This window comes from Poecilia reticulata, chromosome 22 (genome assembly GCF_904066995.2).
Source record: "Poecilia reticulata chromosome 22, P_reticulata-male-v2, whole genome shotgun sequence".
In the NCBI taxonomy this organism is placed as follows: domain Eukaryota; kingdom Metazoa; phylum Chordata; class Actinopteri; order Cyprinodontiformes; family Poeciliidae; genus Poecilia; species Poecilia reticulata.
Genome location: NC_088851.1, coordinates 27,335,905 through 27,343,164, shown reverse-complemented (window position 1 = coordinate 27,343,164; position 7,260 = coordinate 27,335,905).

Sequence of the window (7,260 nt, the reverse complement as noted above, 5' to 3'; positions counted from 1 at the left end):
TCTCTCCTGACACCAGGTGTGAGCTGCTGTCAACCTGACACCAGTGTCAGAGCTATAGTTCTGACACCAGATGTCAGAGGCTCTAGTTCCTGACACCAGGTGTCAGAGGCTATAGTTCCTGACACCAAATGTCAGAGGCTATAGTTCCTGACACCAGATGTCAGAGGATATAGTTCCTGACACCAGGTGTCAGAGACTTTAGTTCCTGACACCAGGTGTCAGCCTCTATAGTTCCTGACACCAGGTGTCAGCCGCTGTCCCTCCTGACACCAGGTGTCAGCCGCTGTCCCTCCTGACACCAGGTGTCAGAGGATATAGTTCCTGACACCAGGTGTCAGAGGCTCTAGTTCCTGACACCAAATGTCAGAGGTTATAGTTCCTGACACCAGGTGTCAGAGACTATAGTTCCTGACACCAGGTGTCAGACGCTATAGTTCCTGACACCAGGTGTCAGCTGCTGTCCCTCCTGACACCAGATGTCAGAGGCTATAGTTCCTGACACCAGGTGTCAGCGGCTGTCCCTCCTGACACCAGGTGTCAGAGGCTATAGTTCCTGACACCAGGTGTCAGCAGCTGTCCCTCCTGACACCAGGTGTCAGAGGCTATAGTTCCTGACACCAGGTGTCAGAGGCTATAGTTCCTGACACCAGGTGTCAGAGGCTATAGTTCCTGACACCAGATGTCAGAGGCTATAGTTCCTGACACCAAATGTCAGAGGCTATAGTTCCTGACACCAGGTGTCAGCAGCTGTCCCTTCTGACACCAGGTGTCAGAGGATATAGTTCCTGACACCAGATGTCAGAGGCTATAGTTCCTGACACCAGATGTCAGAGGCTATAGTTCCTGACACCAAATGTCAGAGGCTATAGTTCCTGACACCAAATGTCAGAGGCTATAGTTCCTGACACCAGGTGTCAGCCGCTGTCCCTCCTGACATCAGGTGTCAGCTGCTGTCACACCTGACACCAGATGTCAGAGGCTATAGTTCCTGACACCAGATGTCAGAGGCTTTAGTTCCTGACACCAGGTGTCAGAGGCTCTAGTTCCTGACACCAGATGTCAGAGGCTCTAGTTCCTGACACCAAATGTCAGAGGTTATAGTTCCTGACACCAGGTGTCAGAGACTATAGTTCCTGACACCAGGTGTCAGACGCTATAGTTCCTGACACCAGGTGTCAGCGCTGTCCCTCCTGACACCAGTGTCAGCGCTGTCACACCTGACACCAGGTGTCAGAGGCTATAGTTCTGACACCAGATGTCAGAGGCTTAGTTCCTGACACCAGTGTCAGAGGGTATAGTTCCTGACACGAGGTGTCAGAGGCTCTTGTTCCGGACACCAAGTGTCAGGAGGTATAGTTCCTGACACCAGGTGTCAGAGACTTTAGTTCCTGACACCAGGTGTCAGAGCTATAGTTCCTGACCCAGTGTCAGACGCTATAGTTCCTGACACCAGGTGTCAGACGCTATAGTTCCTGACACCAGATGTCAGAGGCTATAGTTCCTGACACCAGATGTCAGAGGCTATAGTTCCTGACACCAGATGTCAGAGGCTATAGTTCTTGACACCAAATGTCAGAGGCTATAGTTCCTGACACCAGTTGTCAGAGACTATAGTTCCTGACACCAGGTGTCAGACGCTACAGTTCCTGACACCAGGTGTCAGCGGCTGTCCCTCCTGACACCAGGTGTCAGAGGCTATAGTTCCTGACACCAGGTGTCAGAGGCTATAGTTCCTGACACCAGATGTCAGAGGCTCTAGTTCCTGACACCAAATGTCAGAGGTTATAGTTCCTGACACCAGGTGTCAGAGACTATAGTTCCTGACACCAGGTGTCAGAGGCTATAGTTCCTGACACCAGATGTCAGAGGCTATAGTTCCTGACACCAGATGTCAGAGGCTATAGGTCCTGACACCAGGTGTCAGCCGCTGTCCCTCCTGACACCAGGTGTCAGAGGCTATAGTTCCTGATACCAGGTGTCAGAGGCTATAGTTCCTGACACCAGGTGTCAGCCGCAGTCCCTCCTGACACCAGGTGTCAGAGGCTATAGTTCCTGACACCAGGTGTCAGTGGCTATAGTTCCTGACACCAGGTGTCAGAGGCTATAGTTCCTGACACCAGGTGTCAGCCGCTGTCCCTCCTGACACCAGGTGTCAGCTGCTGTCACACCTGACACCAGGTGTCAGAGGCTATAGTTCCTGACACCAGGTGTCAGAGGCTATAGTTCCTGACACCAGGTGTCAGCCGCTGTCCCTCCTGACACCAGATGTCAGAGGCTCTAGTTCCTGACACCAAATGTCAGAGGCTCTAGTTCCTGACACCAAATGTCAGACGCTAAAGTTCCTGACACCAGGTGTCAGCCGCTGTCCCTCCTGACAGCAGGTGTCAGAGGCTATAGTTCCTGACAGCAGGTGTCAGAGGCTATAGTTCCTGACACTAGGTGTCAGAGGCTATAGTTCCTGACACTAGGTGTCAGAGGCTATAGTTCCTGACACCAGGTGTCAGCGGCAGTCCCTCCTGACACCAGGTGTCAGCTGCTGTCACACCTGACACCAGATGTCAGAGGCTATAGTTCCTGACACCAGATGTCAGAGGCTCTAGTTCCTGACACCAAATGTCAGAGGCTCTAGTTCCTGACACCAGGTGTCAGCAGCTGTCCCTCCTGACCCAGGTGTCAGAGGCTATAGTTCCTGACACCAGGTGTCAGCCGCTGTCCCTCCTGACACCAGGTGTCAGAGGCTATAGTTCCTGACACCAGGTGTCAGAGGCTATAGTTCCTGACAGGTGTCAGAGGCTATAGTTCCTGACACCAGGTGTCAGAGGCTATAGTTCCTGACACCAGGTGTCAGCCGCTGTCCCTCCTGACACCAGGTGTCAGAGGCTATAGTTCCTGACACCAGGTGTCAGAGGCTATAGTTCCTGACACCAGGTGTCAGAGGCTATAGTTCCTGACACCAGGTGTCAGAGGCTATAGTTCCTGACACCAGGTGTCAGCCGCTGTCCCTCCTGACACCAGGTGTCAGCTGCTGTCACACCTGACACCAGATGTCAGAGGCTATAGTTCCTGACACCAGATGTCAGAGGCTCTAGTTCCTAACACCAAATGTCAGAGGCTATAGTTCCTGACACCAGGTGTCAGAGACTATAGTTCCTGACACCAGGTGTCAGACGCTATAGTTCCTGACACCAGGTGTCAGCCACTGTCCCTCCTGACACCAGGTGTCAGCTGCTGTCACACCTGACACCAGATGTCAGAGGCTATAGTTCCTGACACCAAATGTCAGAGGCTCTAGTTCCTGACACCAAATGTCAGAGGCTATAGTTCCTGACACCAGATGTCAGAGGCTCTAGTTCCTGACACCAAATGTCAGAGGCTATAGTTCCTGACACCAGGTGTCAGAGACTTTAGTTCCTGACACCAGATGTCAGACGCTATAGTTCCTGACAACAGTTGCAGCCAAGCATGATTTAATGTTGCACAATAAAGTTTTACCAAGTTGCTCAAAGTCTAAACTGGTATTGTTGTGGATTTAAGCTGTAAAGTTTACCTTCGACCAAACGCCCCCCAAAGGCACCCCAATGCCCCCCTTTTGTAAAAATGTCCGCCAGCGCTCCCTGCTGTCCTCTGAACGCCCCCTGCGGGGCGGTACCGCCCACGTTGAGAACCACTAGTTTAATCGATAATAGCAGCATAAATCATAATATATGGCGAAATGTAAAATCAGCAGCGCTTCGCTTTCACAGACGGTGGGACTTCGTCCAACTTTTAGCGTCACTTGGAAGGAAAGCTTAAAGAAAGGTAAGATCTGTGGACGTGATGCTAGCAAAGCTAGTTGTACAGAGACACATGTTGCATCTGATGAAAAACAGTTGTCACTCATGCGCTGAATTATTGTGTGGAGGTTTTGACTGAGGTGTCGCATATATGGGACAACGCTGTGACCAAAGTCTGCAATATAGTGATATGACATTCAGGAACGATCCGATTCTTCTGGGCGGATCTTTACTAAGTCCTAAAGACTGAAGCCTCACTTGGAGCCGTTCTTTGTTCTTGTGTACACTGCGGTAGCTATATACACTGCTCAAAAAAATAAAGGGAACACTTAAATAACACAATATAACTCAAAGTAAATCAAACTTCTGTGAAATCAAACTGTCCACTTAGGAAGCAACACTGATTGACCCGACGAGGGTCCCCGTGGTCAATCAGTGTTGCTTCCTAAGTGGACAGTTTGATTTCACAGAAGTTGGATTTACTTGGAGTTATATTGTGTTATTTAAGTGTTCCCTTTATTTTTTTTGAGCAGTAATATATATACTGGTTTTATATATACACACACATTTATTTAATCGCTGAGTAAGTAAACGTTGAATGTATGAACACAGAGCATGCTCATCAATCATTGATTGATTTTGTCTCCTGTCATGGTGGCAAACATGGCAGTGGGAGGGAGGATGAGAACACGATGCTCATTCTGCTTAGTTACTTGTTGCGCCGTTGGACAGTGTTCATAGTTGAACGTTATTTACCGTTAATTGCATGTTTCAGTTGTGGTTTCTGACGTGCAATATGGGCAATCGCCCAGGGCGTTATTTTTCTAGGAATAGCAGGAGACCTCTGCGGATTGTAGCACAGCGATGAAAGCAGAATGAAGTGAGTTTTAATTAATACTGGTTAAATATATTTCAGCTCTTAAGTATTTAATATCTAGGTGTTTTTATGGGAATGTGGATCTTTCAGATCAATCTGAAAACCAATTTTGATAGGTAAACTTAATGTTATTGTGTCATTTAGCGCGGGGCGCTGGTCTTGGTCTTGGGTTCGGTGGTCTTGACTACAACTCTGCTACATGGCTCCTTGGTTGCATGTCCTCCACCCCGCCCGCACCTTCTTTCCATCCCCTTTCAGTTGGATTTCTTTCTAAATAAATGTGACTAATGAAGTTCATGCTATGTTAGGACAGGAGACAAAATGTTTCCATCCCTGAAATCATGATGCATAGAATCACATATCTAAGTCTAAACTATGTTACAGAGAATAAACACAATAAGAACATGTTTAATCTGCGGTAATGTTAATTAAAATGGCCCATTTCTGATGTATTAAAATTAAATACGATCGGCACACTTAATGATATTAGCGATTAGGTTATGCATTCAGCAAGTACTTTTACTTTTAATACTTAAGTATTTTTAAAAGCCAGGACTTTTTTACTTTTACTTAAGTATAATGTTAATGTGGTACTTTGACTTTTACTTGAGTAAATTTTTGACTGTGTATTTGTACTTTTACTTAAGTACATTTTTTGAGTACTTTCTCCACCACTGGTGGCCACACACTTCACAATAAAACATGTAAGTGAAGCTCTGCATTATATTATTTAAAAGGCATGCATGTCTAAGGGCATTCTTGAACATTTCATTTTGTAAAATAAATGTTTTCGGTGGTATTGAGAGGAAAAATTCTAGAACTTTAAAAACCTTTTGACTCGTTATATTCTCTCTATGCCTGGATTCAGAAAATGCTGTGCGCAAGAACTGAGATCACACAGATGACAGCATCACAATCTGCATTTTTTCAAGACGGATGCATACATCACCAGAAAAGCACATCACATACAAACATCAAAATTTACCTGAGAGAGAGGGGAAAAGACAAAAGATGGAAACGACAAAAAGCAAAGACATCTTTGGAGAAATTGCAAGAGCAAATCTAATTTGTTACTTTGTGTAGAAAGTTTTATATTCTTGTCTTTAATTTATTCAAATAAGATGTATCTTTGCTCATCCAACCAGAACCTGTCTCTGACCCTTTTGAAAAGTTAGAAACTCCCTGCAATTTGTTCACAAGATCAAACACCAGTTGTCACCATTATCTAGATAAGGTGGAAGCAGAGCTTCTCCTGAACTCCTGCTGCTTTATGGCTTTCACAGATCAGTGTGAAAAGCTGGAACTTTTACTGATTTGTTTTCCCACTCAAAGGGCAGATCAAAGATCTTGGCAAACGATCTGCTGTAACTACAGGTAAAATAAAGGTCAATAGGCCAGAATAAGTTAATTTTAAAACTATAATTGGGCTATTTCAATCAAAACATGTTAATTTTTAAAACTAGCATATTTAAATTTATTTTAACAGTGGTTATGTAGAGACAACTTACGTCTTACAACTCGGGAACCAAAACATGTTTATTTTTAAAAGCAGGGGCTGCATCCTTTGAAGGCCAGGTTTGTAGACCGATTGCATCATAACACGGCCTGTCTGAATTCAAAGACTTTTCCTCATGCGTCCGGACATAGCTCTGTGGCTGCTCCAGGTGGCTCAATGCTACAGCAATGGTATCCTCTGTAGTGTCCATGACATGTGAACTGGTCAGTCGTAGTTTGGGGCATATGGTCTTTGATGTGCTGCAGAACTAGACTCTCAAAGCACTTCATGTTTACAGGAGCCATCGGACATTAATCATTCAAACTGATGACGGGAGACTTGTTCAGCACAGGAATTATTGTTGATTTTAGGCAGGGTGGGATGACTGTCTGAGGCAGGGGGTGGTTAAAGATCCTGGTAAAGATGGGATGGGTGCGAGTTGGAAGGCACACGCTCTGAGCACACCTCACAGGTACTTGTCAGGTAGAAGCACTTCTGACATCCTGTACAATGAGTGGAGTGGTGCATGAACCAAGTAGGGCAGGGCTGGAGCAGAGGAATGTTTCAAAGCAGGCTGCGTTGAAACCAAATGTTATTTGAGCATCAGGTGTGTCTGGTTTACAAAAGCTGTGTCCAAATTCATGATCTGTGTCCTTCGAAGCAGGCTGCAAATAAATGACGAAAATGATAAAAGCTGCAGATTCACACAGGTCCAACCTCCAACATCTGCCCCCATTCCCACCGCAGCGTAATTCACGTTGGCTAGCAACCGTGACTGTGTAAAGCACAGAGCGAAGAAATAAACGATGGGGTCGAAGTTCGTTTGTTAGCCATGTCTTACTCCTGATTTCTGTGTTATTTACTTTTAGTAGTAAAGGCCGTTCCATAGTAAAAAAGGGAAATCTATTAGCTTGATTATCATTCATTTTAAAATATGATACTCTCCAGACCTCAGATAAGACATTACAGTTAAACTAATATTTATTATGTTTGACGACTTAACGTTCACCAATCAAACCAATTTGCTCAGGAATAAATGAAATACTTTCGTAAACCAAACATTTTAGAACTAGATATTACCTGACTGAATAATATCGGTGTTTAACTTCCACTCA